Source organism: Heliangelus exortis, chromosome 1, assembly GCF_036169615.1.
Source record: "Heliangelus exortis chromosome 1, bHelExo1.hap1, whole genome shotgun sequence".
NCBI lineage: Eukaryota > Metazoa > Chordata > Aves > Apodiformes > Trochilidae > Heliangelus > Heliangelus exortis.
Window position 1 is genome coordinate 126,869,941 of NC_092422.1, and position 15,629 is coordinate 126,885,569.

The 15,629-nt window shown below is 36.6% G+C and overlaps 1 protein-coding gene across 1 annotated transcript in view; it reads left to right on the forward strand.

Annotated features, from left to right (window-relative positions):
- Window positions 1-1,964: 1,964 nt before the first annotated feature.
- MGAT4C (MGAT4 family member C) overlaps window positions 1,965-15,629 on the forward strand; it is a 140,328-nt gene continuing 126,663 nt past the window's right edge. The window contains exon 1 of the mRNA XM_071744772.1: window positions 1,965-2,135. The gene's annotated coding sequence lies outside the window, so the exon portion shown is untranslated. The remainder of the gene's footprint in view (window positions 2,136-15,629) is intronic.

Consider the following 15,629-nt stretch of genomic DNA (forward strand, 5'->3'; position numbering starts at 1 on the left):
TGTACTATCTATTCTAAGTAAATTTTCTTCTAATTTTATTTACTAGTTAGTTCATAGTTCTATACTGTCACTGTAGATAACATAGTTTATGAATACTGAAGACTTTGTACAAGTACAGCAGTCTGACATTAAAGACTGTCTAGCAGGTCATCTGTGAGTGATATGCTCTGTTAAGGTAGACAGTGTAGTCTATGTAATAATAAAAAATGTATAGAACTTTAATTCATCATGGTAATATTAACTAGATATGGGAAATCAGTGTATCTTTCAGGCCAGATGAACCCAAGTAATCAAATTTTGTCAACAATGTGCCTGTTTGGTTGAGACTATTAATAGAACTAAATTCGCAAGAGGCTGTAACTTGTATCTCATCAATAATTCTTTCACTCATAACTCGTATCTTCTTAGCAATCTTACCTTTACCATTAGTCATACAAAGCAAAACTGGCATTTCCATTGCCCAAATTCATCTTTTATGATCTGTAATTCAGTTTTGTCACTTTGCATGGCAATGAATCTTTTTTTATATACACTTCCATCTGAACTCCCATGTTGTCTAAGCAGAAATAAATGAACAGAGGCTTTAATTTTGTCCTAAAGTCATTTTGACCAATAGGTTGGCCTCCAGATCCCCACACGGAACTGCTGTATATTAAGTCCCCAGAATTTAATCTCCTGAGTCTCTGTAACTTTGTGAGAGAACCACAAGGAAACAGCATAGCTGTTTATCAAGTTTATTCTAGAAATTTTATGCTGCATGTCTTATATATTATGCTCAACCTGTCTGATTATAGTTCTTTTGTCCTGTTTGTTTGCCTTGGTGTGGTTTGGTTGTTTCTTATGTTTTTCCCCAAAGAACCAACTGTTTAGGACAATTTTTAAAAATAAAGAAATAAAGCTGCATTTTTTTTCCATGGGGGATAGCTAGTGTAGTATTTAATTTACTGTAAATAAATATTGAATCAGATACCTACCCACTGGAAGAAAAATATAGTTTCCAAAGATGAAAAAAAAAAAAAAAAGTTGATGTAGAACAAAAGATACAAATAGAACAGGTGATAGATAATTTTTTTTGCATTTTTCCATAGAGCAATAGGATATTTTGTCACCAAAAGGTGAGAGATCTAAATATTAATCTATAGGGGAAAAAAAAAAAATTAAGCTAAATTTAATTTAAATTATTAATGGACTAATTTAAAAGTTCATGTGATACATGGTATTGCCTGTAAAATAGCAAAATACTTAGTGGCTCTATATTTAGGACATCATACATTTGGCAGTGTGTTTCATGCCTCATTTACTACAGAATGTCTGTGTTGCTGTTTAACATTCACAGAATAAATGTGCATGCATCTTTTGTGCATCTTTGTACTTCTGCTGTTAGTTTTAAATACTTAAGAAACAGTAATTGACCTGACATTGCAACAATGCATTGCTCTTGAATTTATACCCTTTTCTAGCGTGCACCTTTATTAATCTCAGAGCTTAAGTAGAGGGAATGTAAAATAATTTTCAAAGTGAGTTATCAAGATACATTGATCTTTCCTGCAATACCCCTTCTGCACAATATTTTGGTGATTACTGTCATTTAGTAAACAGATTATGAAAATGCAGTTACCTGAGGGCCTTTTTAATAATCTAAGCAAATTAGTTTTTAGAACTTTCATAATTTGCTACATTCAATGGCTAAGCATGGAGCTCCTGCCACTCCTGGTCCCCAGAGCAGGAGCTTTTTCTGTACGCTCTCATTCACCCCAAGGAAAAAAAAACAAAAAACCAAAACCAACAAAAAACCCAAACCAACAGATTAGAGAGAGACATTTCACTTGGTGGCTGGCAGCTTAGGGTTAAGATTTGGTTCCAGGTGAGGGAAGCCAATGAGAGCCCGCCCGGTTGATGCCTCTGACATCATCCCGCCCGGGAGCCCCCGCCCGGACCGTCCGGGGCAGCTCCCGCCGCCGCGCCAGCCCCGCCGGCTCCGCCAGCCCCGCCGGCCCCTCCGTGATGGATGTTTAGGGCTCTTCCTTCGGAGCCAATTATCTCGCTTTTGTGTGAGGCCCAAGTGTCGCTCACGCTGCTTGCTGGCACACGGCGCTGCTGGATCGAGCCGGAGCAATTGTTTTTCTCTGTGTCTGGTAAGAGCCTGGTCTGGTTTCCCTTCTCTCTCAGAATAAAGGTGATGCGCCTAACCTGGGAGGGGAATTGCTGCTTTTATAGTTCGGAGGCTTCTGGTTCCGCTGTAAGACCTAAAGAGTCGCTTTTACTGGCAAATAGGAGATCCTTTAGACAGGGCATGTTTTAGAGGAAAAACAGGTCTGTGTCTGGTAAACTCTACTTTACGATATGGAAATAAATAGCCTGCATGTTTAGGCTGCTCTTCAGGTGAACAAAAGAGTTATTTGTCTGACAAGACCATTGCACAGGACAATAATTTAACACCTGTATTTTTCCTTTCTTTATGTTTAACACCTGTATTTTTCCCTTGGAATCTGGCTTTCATTCACGAACAAAAAAATTAGGAGATTTAAGAAGAGGGAATTTAATGTTGCACAAACTTAAAAAAATGTTTTGTAGTAGTTTTGCAGATAGAAATAAAAATTTGTGAAGATGATTAATACCAAAATGCTCAAGTTTCCAGTTCTAGAATTATAGTTACTTTGGTCTGCTAATTTCCATGATTTAAAGTGATAAGAAACTGAATTGAGGATTAAAAGTGTTCAATATAGGTACAATATTCTGATAGCAAACAACCCAATACAGGTTTTTTGTTTCTTTGTATATTTTCCCCCTTTACAATCTTTAGCTCATAATAAAAATTTCCTATTCTGTAGCTATATTGAGTGTATACATAGAGACTGAAGAAGTGGTTTTATCTTTGACATTTTTTGCAGCTTTGTGGTTTGCAGCAACAGGGGAGAGAGGGGGAAAGGATTCTGCCTGCGTGACTTCCTAATTTGGCACCAGAACAAGTACATTTAAAGCTTCTGAACTGGTGTGGATTTAGGAGATTAGAAGTGACACTGACATTGACAAATCAGATGCAATAAAGGATTTAATTGACTGAAGGAGTTCAGGGGCTACTGTATGAAGAATCCAATAACCAGCTTAACTACTCAAGTAGTGTACCTAATAGGAAATAATAAATAGCTGGCTCCAGTTAATTTAAAAGCTTGATGACGTTTATTTTATAGTGATTAGAATTCACTAAATACTTAGGCCACTTAGGAATTCTCTGCATTTATTTCAGTAAGCCATGATGGCACAATACAAAGTTTTAAATGTGACATGTGCAGTGAGTATTACAAGTCCTTGTAAAATTAAGATATGTCATATAGTCTAGCTATGATTAGCACTGCTCTAATCACTATCAGAAGAGTAATAGCTATGTTCAGCTCAAACGATGCTTAAAACAATAGGGTTTCTCAGCTTTATTGTGCTTTTGAACTTTTTTACTAGTCCAGTCCTGTTTATGCAGCTCCTGGTATTTACTGTTGTTAATTTAGCTCTGGATATTAATGTGCCCAGGCAACCCCAGTAGATACCATATCTATGGTATGGATGGGGTTGGAAAAACATAATTTTGTCAAGGTGAAGCCTTCATTAAGGTTTATTGCCTTTTCAGGAGCAAAAGGCAGATACTCTAGTTCAAAGGTTAGAAGACTATGGCCTGTGAGGGAGAGGAGTATTTGACATTTTACTACTTTACCTTTGTGACTTAGAGCATTATCAAACTCAACTAAAACATCTTCTGGCAGCCTTGCAGCTCTGCCTTTAATGGTATCATTTTATAATTAAAAAGTAAAAGTATTTTAACCTCATCCTCAATTTTACAAATGTACACATTGCACAGGCCCACATAATTTGTTAATGCTTCATTACAAGGCTTCATGTCAGATCTCACAATATTTCTGTTCCTATGCTCTTTAGCCAAAATTCACCTAAGAATAAATCATCTGTTTTTTTCTGCTGATATGCAGGATGAGGGCTGTAACATAGATTTAATACCGATTTCCTACACACTTACAATGTTCTGACCCAAAGCATTCAAAGACTGTGTTTGTGTCCTTTTAATTACTTATATATGTTTCTTTATTAGGTAGTAATCATGGACCTAGGCAAGACAAAGAAACATAATAATTTGTTAATCTAAGCAGATAGCAATCAACCTCTTACAGGAAATGAGACTTTCTAGCTTATTTCCCTTCCTTTTGAAAGATTAAACTAATTTATGGTATATTGTTTTATGGGGGGAAATATGGGTGGCCTTTTTGTGTACTTTCAATTAAAAACTAAGTCTAGCTTTAAAAATTGGAGAAAATTGCATAGTGTTGTTACCTTTTTTTTTCTTTATCATAGTTACTTTTATTAATTTAATGCTATCACAGATACTGCAAAGAAGGTTGACCATTGGTTCAGGAAAGGGTCCTTCTTGTCCTATACTTGAATGTCATATTATGTTCATGGAGCATACTCTGTGAAGTCTTTATTCCATCAGTGGCATGTATTAAAGGAATAATTCTTCCTGTATTAGAGGAAGATTTATAATTAGGTTGCTTGATTGTGAAAACAGGTACTTTTGTTTGCATGCTTTAATATGAATGAGTCAACTTGTACATTTCCACACTGACATCAGGTAACAGCCCTTGCAATGAAGATTTGAGTCATTCCTCCTACTCAGAGTACTCATTCACTTGTCAGATTGTTTCAAGAAAAGTGAAGAAAGAGAATTTTTTTTAATGAAATTCAATGGATTTAATATTTCTTAAAGAAATGGAAGGTGTCAGCTAAGCAGGTATATGATAATTACATCAATTGCTGAAAAAGTGTCCATAGCATCAGTAGTAAAAACATAAACTGAAAATAATTCTTTATAAATGGCAAAGAAAAATTATTCTTAGAAATTACAAATTAAAGTAGGATTTTTTAATTGTGCATTTTCTTCTGTATCCAGTTTACAGAAAGTGCAGGAGACAGGAGTTTGCTCATATTCCAGGCTTTGGTCCAAGGGTCAAGTTTTTGGTTTCTTTAGGATAGGTTGCAAGGAAGCTCCTCTAGGAGCTTCCAAATTATGAAAACAGACACAAAACCTTGTGTTGTAACCATCCTCCTTGTCCATTACTCAGGTTTTTTCATGTATAAGGATACTAAAGTAGGACGCTCAAGAGTCTATTTTATTCCTCTATACTTCTTCTCTTTATAATCCATTACCCAAGCCACAAAGAAATTCTTTTCACCTCTATAATTAAAAGTCTGTTGGTTTTTGGGGGGAATTTGGGTTTTTTGTTTTGTTTTTTTGTTTTTGTGGGGTTTTTTTGTTTTGTTTGGTTTTGGTTTTCATTTCTCTGTTAATAAGGTCAAAGGGAACAGAGATTACAAAGATAATTTCTAATACAGGAGATGTGAAAAGCTGATCTGCAGCTTTGCATCCATTTCTACAGCTCCCTGTTTTCTTTTGGAAAGAAATGCAGATATACAGATGTGAGGAGCACACCTTGGATATCCTTCAATAGGACTCCTGTCTGGATGATTAAAGGACCAATAATGCAGACCAAACATCTGTTATGCTGTACAGACACTGACAGCTTTTTTGTTTTCTATTGTTTTCAGTTTTCTGTTTTGTTTTGTTTTCAATTTTAAATAAAGTCTATTGGATGCCCTGACACACGATAGATTGTACTAAAAGTAGATCATGGTCAAGGACTTACAGTTCAGATTTTAAGGTAGTTTTGCAGCCCCAGTGTAGGTCTTTTGCCTACATAAAGCATGGTGCTTTGTATTTCCATAATTGTATATTTCCACATTGGAGTGTGACACTGAGTGCATAGAGTCAATCCTGCATGGTTTAGTGAGACATGAAATTTCATCTAATTTCAACCTGGAAGGTTCCTTTTATTATCTGTGCAGAAAAAGAGCCATCTCCAGACTAGGATTCATCTCATCCTCAAGATAATAATTTCAGATATATGAGCTGAATCACTCTCTGGAGGAGTAAAATTTACTCCATATTGGCAACCTACCTGAATACTTTCAATTAGGTGGCTAACTCTCAGACTTTTAAATATGGTCTAATTAAGATCTTTAAGATTTCTGGGTAGCAGTGAATCCCACCAGTAGCATAAATAATAAATAAGCAAACAGATAATTAAACCCATTATTCGCCGCATGTTGGAGTCACAGTTAATTATTTCTGCAATAGGTCGACTCTGGACTTCACTTCTGCAGCAGCAGGGGTGTTGACCAGGGCATTTGGGCCAAGACTTGGAGGTTTTTGCTGGCAGTCAGGAAATGTAATGGTTTCAAAAATGTAGATCCATGGTTGGCAATAGGGGGAAGTATGCTCCCTCTCTTAAATTCATTGAAGGACTATATCCCATGCTTAACTCTTATTCCTATCCATTACCATTTGTTTACCTGCTCCCCAAATTATTGTCTCTTAACTACTCCTCATATAAGCTGCATATTTTCAAAGTATTAGAGACTCCTCAGACATTTGAAATATTGAGCATAGACAAAGAAATGTCACTTGTTTAGTCATATTCTTTTACAATAGCATGAGGTATCTAGTATCTCTAATTTCCAGACAGATGTTCAGTGCCCCTAATGGTAGACATGAGGTTTTAAATATTGGGCAGTCAGCATATCCTTCTGGTTGTCAGTCCATCCTTTTGGATGAGCCTCTGTCTTCTAAACAGTGTGATAGTTTACTCCACCCCTATGCATGAAACTGTCCAGAGAATTTGATCCAGCAAATCCTTCATCAGACCCATAATTTGTTTGAAGTAGTTCACTGCAGTCTAAATATGCAGATACATAAAATAGTGAGAATGTGTCACAGAAAGTTGTGCAATTCCTTATAAATCCAGACATGAAGCTTGAAATTATATCAATATTTTGCTTAAAAACTATCAGAGTCAGTCTTTTCATAGACTAGATTTGAGTGTTGCTTAATTGAGAATGATATTAATGGATAAACAGGAGGCAGAAATTAATTTTCAACAGAGAAAAATTACAAAACAGTGTGGAAATACTTTTCTCCCTCATTCTCTGGCTCGTAAATTTAAAAATTAAATAAAATATTGTGGTCAAGTTTTCGAAGACTAAGAAGACTCACTACTCTTTGAATGAAGCATAATCTAAATAATCTATTACAATCTATCATAGAAATATATTACATTATCACTTGCAAATGGCAAGTATGGCTTTCAAAGTTGCCAAGCTGTACTTATCCTCCTCTGATGGTTGCCATTAATTTTTAACAATCGTCCTGTCACCAGACCAGTGAGCTGTAGAAAATGCTGTGGAGATGTCACATTCCTTGATGATTGCAGTTAATGCTGCTGCCCCTCTGAATCAGCGTGAAATGGAGCCACTTTTATGACTGAATCTGCAATCTGGGATTTGATCATGCTATTTATAGTAATGCTAATGATCTGTAGCACTGACAAGGGGTGTGTGGAAGCCATTCTCTGTTACCCTTGTTTTCAGCTGTAAAGTCAGAACAGACATCTGGATACCACATATCAGTAACTACACAGCAAATAACAACACGAAGAGGTCATGACTATCACTGCTGAAAGACTTTAATAGGTTTGTTTTTAATTTTTTTTCTGTACTTTTTTTTAATCATTATTCTTTCTGAGAGAAGGAGCCAATTTTTTTTTAACTGGTTTCTAGAAACTCACTTGCAGTCACATGCCAAAACAAAAGGAGGCTTAGTGATGTCTCAAGAAAGTTGAAGTAAGGGGGAAAGAGCTATGTTTTAAACAATGGAATTCAAGTCCATGTATTGCTATATTAGCAAAATGCAATTTTCCATTTCTATAAACATTCTAGAAATATTTTCTTACTTCTGAGAAGGAATAATTTACTTCCAAGTTTTTATTTTGCTTCCAAACCCAGTTCCTAAAATGTGTACTATCTAGTTTGTTTAAAATTTTGAACCTAAAAAAGAATATGCAATTTGAAAACAAATATTTGGGAAGAAATCTTCTGAAGATAATAATATGAGAATACTTAAAAGATTGCCCGATTTTTCTCCCACTCTGGAAGCAGATCTGAGTCTTAACATGCTCGGTATCCCAAAATTTATCAAGAAGCCTGTTTAACACCATTGTCCTTGTGATTGCTGCTGAAACCAGTGTCTAAAGAACAGTAGGAATTATAGTATCTTTCTTCATTATTTCATCCTGTAATTCTCATAGAATAATAGGCAGGAAAAAAGCAACAGCAATTAAGTGTATTAGAGGTCCCTGGAAACAGTGCTTGATTTCTTACGGGTTTATGTCCCTTAATTAATTAGCTTTTAAAGTTATTTTTACTGAGATTTCTTGTTATCTCTCCATATGCTTGTAAAATTAAACCATTCTTCAGGACTAACTGCTGGCTTGGGCCAACTAGTTAGAGCCAAGTACCATCACCAGAATACCAGGAATGCTGTTTTCTCACTCCTTCTGTTTTCTGCTTCCTCCAATACAGACCACAGGGAGTAAAAGATGGGTTACTCTGTTCTGCTCTAAATAGCACTAGAAAATTGTCCCCAGGATGTCTAACTTTGGTGTCTACTATTAAAGTTAAAATGTGGAGATGAAAAGTAAGCCTGTTTTCTCAAGAAAACAAGAAGTGGGATTGTGATTAAATGTGTGGATACTAGATCTGTGTTACTAGAGCTCTGAGAACTTTTCATCAGCCAAGAATACCACTGGAGAATTGATCTACCACTTTCCATGGGAGTGCTGGGAAGGAACTGGAAAGTTGCAGTTTTCAGAACAGCAGTATAGAATGAACCACCGAGATGATGCCTTTCATGGACATTGTGTTGTGAGGGCACAGTCTGTAAAATATGTCCAGAAACACCCTATGCACTTCATGTGCAATTATAGTTCCTAGTGTATTTTATGAAATTTACATGTAAGTTTTTCTTTGTAATAATGTATCTTTCATGAATCGTATTTAGTAAGACATTGAAGCATCCTGCCTATCTAATAATTTCACTGGGTTCTGAGAAGTAACCATAATTCATTTAAATCTTTCCAGAACAGGTAAAACTTCTGAAGGATACAGTTCTCTAAAAATATTAAACTCTTGGCTTGGTTTAAGCAAAAATTTCTAAAAGGTAAATATTTCATTCCCAGTTGGACTATTGTTTCTTCCTGGTATCTGACAGAGACCTTTAGGTTGCTTCTAAATTAGAAGTAGACAAGAGAATAAGCAGACCCAAATTCTCAGTGGGTTTGTTAACTTCTTTCCTGTGACAGAGCAAGGAGGTATCAGTTTCTTGCACACTAGGAGTGAATTTCCTCATGGGCCTTGCAATGTTTCACATTGCAGCTGTAGTTATCTTTCTGAGCTCCAAGAGAACTACACTAAAAGATATAGTTAGACTGTTTTTGCCCTGCAAAGGGCTGGGGCAGACAATTATATAATTGATATAAGTAGCCATACGTAATCATATGGATAATAGGCGATAATGGACTATGTGCCACTTACTCCATGCCTCTAGACTCATTCAGAGACCAAAAATCTGTGTTTGCTCTAGATTCAGACTTACCTTCAGGACAATCTTACTCATTTTTAGTTATTTGGTTGCATTAGCAAGCTTACTTTTAATGTGGCTTGTTATTAAGTATTCAGTATCCAAGAAAGAATTGAAGTGTTTTTGTTACACATAGTGTGCTCTACAATACATTACAGGGACCATATTGCATTTGAGGTAAAACTTTTAAGCAGCTCTATTCCTGTATGAAACACGATTACAAGAATCTTGAAATTAAATTGTACATTAAACATTCAAGTTCTAGGCAATCCTCAGTCTTAATGGTTTGAAACCTTTGTCTTTAAAGGATCGTATCACCAACACTGACCAGCAGACACTGGAGATAGAGTTGTTCCCACCCAGCCAGTTGAACAGTTGCCAGTGGACACTGCAAATAATTAATATTATATAATTATATTATATATTATATTTTTATATATATAATATATATATGTATTATATATATTATATCTTATATTATATAATATCTTATATTATATAATATATATAATATATAATATATTATTATAAGTTTATAAGTTTATAATTATATATATAATTCTATATTCTATATGTTATTCTATGATAATATAATATATATATAATATAGGCTAATAATATAATACATAATATATAAGCAAACTAGCTATGTAGGAAACCAAGCAGCATTTTAGCTTTGTAATACCCTGATAAATGACTTTGGGTGACTTTTGAGTTTTATTCTGTGACTGTTTAATACAAAACATACAGGGAATTCATAGACTTGGCTGCAGAACTAGGGCAGTTATGTTCCAAAGAACACACTGCAGAGCACATGCACTCCCAGGTGCACACCATAGGCTTTGTGTGTGCATCATGACCAGGTTCTCTCATCACTTTGGGATGAGAACCCCAGACTTTTGCACCCCCGCTGTTCCCTTCTGAAACATGGATCAGGTACTTGTGTGCACACTGATCCGAATGACTGGGAGCTAGGACAGGGATACAAAGGACAGACTGTCTGCCCCACTGACCTACGTGGTGCTGTTTGTAGACAGGCTGATGTGGGTTTGTGCCCAGCATATAAACTTCTCTAACAGTCACTCAGAGACACTTAGCTGCTTCAGATAGGGCACCTAACACTGGTAATTATTAGTGGTCCAGTACCTACACTTACTGTCTAAGATAACCAATCTGATCTTGACCATTGAGAAATGTTACTCAAAGAATGTATTACTCCTCATTTTTTTAATGCTTTGATGCTAGTTTTAAAGTCTTCGCTTAAATCACAAAAAGATGATTTTAATAGTTTTCCTACATTATTCTGTCCTCCTTACCTACATGTCTAATTAACTATTCCTTAGAACTAACAAATAAAGTTATTCTACAAAGGATGGAGAAAATGAAAACTGTTTGAAGATATTTGTTGTAGTGTCTTTCCTTTGGTAACGATTTGTGATTACACTAATCATCTGCAAACTAGGACAGGGTCAAGCCTTTGGCACACAAGGAAGACCATCAGTTTGCATAGATTTCCTTAAATGACTGCTGTCAGAGAAAAGGAAGTCTGTAAGTCCTAGCTAAATGCAAAAATGTCACAAAAGATATTTTTCACTTCAGAAAGAGAAATTGTCTGGGGATAGACTAATGGGAATGCTTGCTAAAGTTAGCATATGTCTTTCTGGTCAGGTTTTTGGATACAATCAAATTGGTGCCTGGTGTATGAGCAAAAAAACCCAATAACATTTCCTTTTGCTTAATCTGGCTTCACCTTTTTAAAGTTAAGGACTATAAAAGACAACTCCCTGTGTCTGCAATATGAAACCACTTTTGCCCTCTGACTCATGTTGCTCTGGCCAATGTCAGTGCACACATTTCCTGAGTATATGTGGCCAAATTTTGTCAGTTTAGAATCTCAGATTCTTGAGCATTATAAAGCTCAAATTGACTTTCTTTAATTCTTCATTGATTTCCTCCATAGGTTTTGTATTGACTAAAAGTCTCTTTCTTGCCCAGCAACTCAATCATGTCCTGGGTTGCATAAATAGAAGTGTGACCAGCAGGCAGAGGCAGGTGATTCTGTTCCTCTACTCTGGTTTCATGAGACCTCAGTTGGCGTACTACATCCAGGTCTCTTGTTCCTAGAGCAATGAAGACAGACTGAGAGAGTTGGATTTTTTTAAGCCTGGAGACCTTCTTGCACTCTTTCAGTAGTTAAAGGGGGGTGAGGGGGTGGGGTGGGGGTGTTTAAGAAAGACAGACAGGCTTCTTTGCCAAGGCCTGTAGTGACAGAACACAGGATCCCATTTTTAAACTGAAAGAGAATAGGTCTAGACTGGACATAAGGAAGACATTCTTTACATCAAGAGTACTGAGGCACTGGAATAGGTTGCACAGAGGAGTTGGGGATGCCTCATATTGCTGCAAGTGTTCATGGCCAGGTTGGATGGGGCTTTGATCAGCCTAATCTATTGAAAGATATCCTTGCCCATGGAATAGGCAATAGATGATCTCTAAGGTCTCTTCTGATGCAGACTACATGATTGTGTGCTCTCTAACCTATTGAGTGTTTCCACCTCCATCAATTAAAACCCATTGGATTGAGGAGATACACTCTTGAGATTATTAGTTTTAAAAAGTCATATTTTAATGAGACATCAAAAACATGCAAATTATTTAAAAAAATTAATGACTTTTCCACTCTTTCCACAGTATTAACAAATTACCAGAAGTGTATCTGAAAGATATGAAATGGTTTCACAATAGTGATTACATTGGTGTACTAAGTCCATTTATGGGCTTCTCAGTACACAAGAAGCATGGACATACTGGAAAGAGTCCAATGAGGAGCCACAAGAATGATTCAGTCACTGGAGCATCCGTCCAGTGAGGAAAGGCTGAGAGAGTTCGGACTGCAGGGGTGATATCATCAATATGTATAAACACCTCAAGGGAGTTATTAGTGTATAGATAGGACTTACTCTTTAGAATTACCCTTTGACTACAAGGAAAAAAAGATGGTCCTCATCAAGCTAAAGATTAAGATGCAACAACACACAGTGAAAACATGGAAACACTCAAAGCATTGCCCATTTTGAGATTTACCCTGTACAGATACAGCTACAGTGAGCCCAGCCCCTTATATCTTCAGAACTGCAGTGGCTGCTGGAAACAGAGAGGGAAAGTGACAAAGAAAGAAACCCCCAGACTTTGAGAGGACGCAGACTGACAGGCCCAAACTATAGAAAAGCAAGCAAAGAAACCAAAGAATTTAGGGAAAACAACTTGCATAAAGTTGCATAGAGGACAGAGATAGGCTCTTCTCAGTATTGCCCAGTGACTGGACTAGTGTGCACTAAATGAAACACAGGAGGTTCCCGGCCAATATCAGAAAGCACTTTTTTTTACTGAGAGTAACTGAGCAGTGGCACAGGCTTCCCAGATAGATTGTGAATCTCCCTCCTTGGAGATACTCAAAAGCCATCTGGACATGGTCCTGGCCAAGCAGCTTCATGTGGCCCTGCTTGAGTATGGTGGTTAGACATCTGAGCTTTCCTTTTAACATCAGCTCTGATTCTGGGATCCTCAATCCTTTGAGAATCCACTGAGGACCACTGTTCCTTTTTGCTTTGGCCAAACTAATTAGAAAAACAATAAAAATTTTTGAGACCAAAGAATGCTTGAAACATAAAATTTCTGGGGAGTGGCTCAAAGCATCAAAATTTGAAGCTCTATGGTCTTCCTCTTGCAGCTGTACAAATGCCATTGCTTTTGTGTACATAAATATTTGGCTCTGGTGAGAAAAACTAGATGGATCAGCAACAACCTGTGAGAGAAGGTCATCTTTCCCTCATCATTTAGATCAGGGATGTTACCCACACAATCAGTGCTTCTTTCATGTCCTGGTTCATCTATGTCTAGATTTTACCAGGGGGATGCATCCATATGCAGCCTGGAAATGTATTACTTACACTGTCTAAGGTAGTCAATAAAATTTTAGATTTACTGATACACTGCTTAACATTCTTATCATGATCAGGAGTCACTCAGAACCTAGGAATTTGACAGATGTCTGATTAGTTCAGTACTTGTGCTCTGATCAGCACCATGCAAGCCAAACCTTTGTCTTGCTCAATTGCTGTCTTGCTCCGTCACCAGCACATCTTAAATTTACAGTTGAACACCCTGTTTTTCATTTTCTTCACCTTTCCTGAAACCTCACTACTCTGTAATAGAAGTAGCCTATTTAAAATTCAGAAAACAATAAAAAAAAAATGGCTTGTAAAAATGAAGTTTTTCTTAGCTGCAACTCAATTAAAATATTAACAGCAAACTGGTAGTACAATGTTGTATGTTTTATAAAAGACAGATATTATGAATAGTAGAACTTGGTAGAACTTGCTTGAAAGGGTTGCTGAAAGAAAAATAAAGGTGATGCTGTTGCTTATTTTTTTTCATTCTGATTTGATGTGGTGAACATTAGTGAGAAAATTCCGGCAGCCTTGGAAGAGTTTTGTTGATGATACTTTCCAGCTCAGTGTTCGATTGCACAGATGACAACTCTTTGGTGATCCAGTAAGGACCAATGTTAGTAATATAGATATGTATTTTTATAGCATTTCACTGTCTACTTTTGCAGCAGCAAGATTTGATAGGATTTATGCATTATTAGATGAAATCTTATGATTGACTTCCAGTTTCATCATAAGTATCATTACAATATAGCTTCAGGTTTACAAAAATAATTTGTTCATCTGAAAATACTGCCTACATAATGTCGATTTTTGTGCTAATGTGGATTTCCAACTGTGTAAAGCAGAAATGTAGGTAAATTCAATTTAACATGCCCAGAGGCACTGACGTACATACTCCTTTCTAAAACTAATCAGTTATTCATTCATGAATCTCATTTTCCTCAGTCATCTCTACATACTTTACACTTCAGCTTTAACACCATCTCACTTTTCAGAAGTCTGTTATATAATTCAGTTATCAACAGTGAAAACATTTAGTTGATATGAAAGACACTCCAAATAAGCTATTTGTAGTTAATTTTTCCACTCAAAGAACACTGCTGCCTTCCAAAGGGAGTATAACTTGGCTTCTTTTTGTAAGAAATGCTCTCTCTCTTCCTCATCTCCTAGTATTTTTTGAACATTTTACCTAGTTTAATAGAGAAAGCTAAAGTTTAGATAAGAATGCTTCTAGTTTTGTGAAAACAAATTGCAGAAGGCAGAGGTTCTGGAAGAAAGGCAGGAAAACCCTCATCATTTTATGTTGTTTGACAGAAACCAGCTGCTCGAATAGTATATGTCAACTTGTTGGTGAGGTGATGTGCATAAAGCTTCAATCTGTCTCACGGCTAGCAGTGATGTCACAGGTGTCTACATCATGTGGAGATGACCTGGGGAAAAAAAAGCTACTCATCTATAATAAAGTCTCTTAGTTTTGGAGTCATAATAGAGCATTTCTGGTGTGCTGACATGTTTCTGTTAATTAGTGATTAGTCTAAGCATATTTCTTTTCACTTGCCTTTATTGACCAATGTTTTAATGCTGCTCTTTCCACTTCTCCTTTCTTACTAACTTTGCCCTTTACCACTTTATCTCTTAATCAGTCCTATTCGCCTCCGTGCTTTCTTACCTGTCTGGTGATTATGTCTTTAAGTTATTTGAGTGTTTCTCAAAGCTTGCAGCTTGTTGTCCACAGGTGGCTGGCAGATGCGAGAAAGTAGTACATGAGATGCTGAGTTGTTTTAAAATCAAACACATTCACAGAGACTGAAATAAAGAAGCAACCTAGAGAAGATTATAAACCTAGCTGCCAGTGTGGATTGTGTGTTACTTGTTGATTTTGTTTTATCCACATAGAATACCCATTAACTATTTGACCCACAGTTAAAAACACTTTTTTAATCTCATGTGCTAGGAGAAGTTTTCATTGCACTAAATAAAAGTTGTCTGCGCTCATATTTTAGTCTGGAGAAGCTGAGGCTGAGAGGAGACCTTAGAGCTCTCTTCAACTACCTCAAGGGATCTCGGAGCAAGGAGGGAAACGGCCTCATCTCCTTAGTAACTGTGATAGGACCGGAGGGAATGGATGGAAGCTGTGCCAGGGG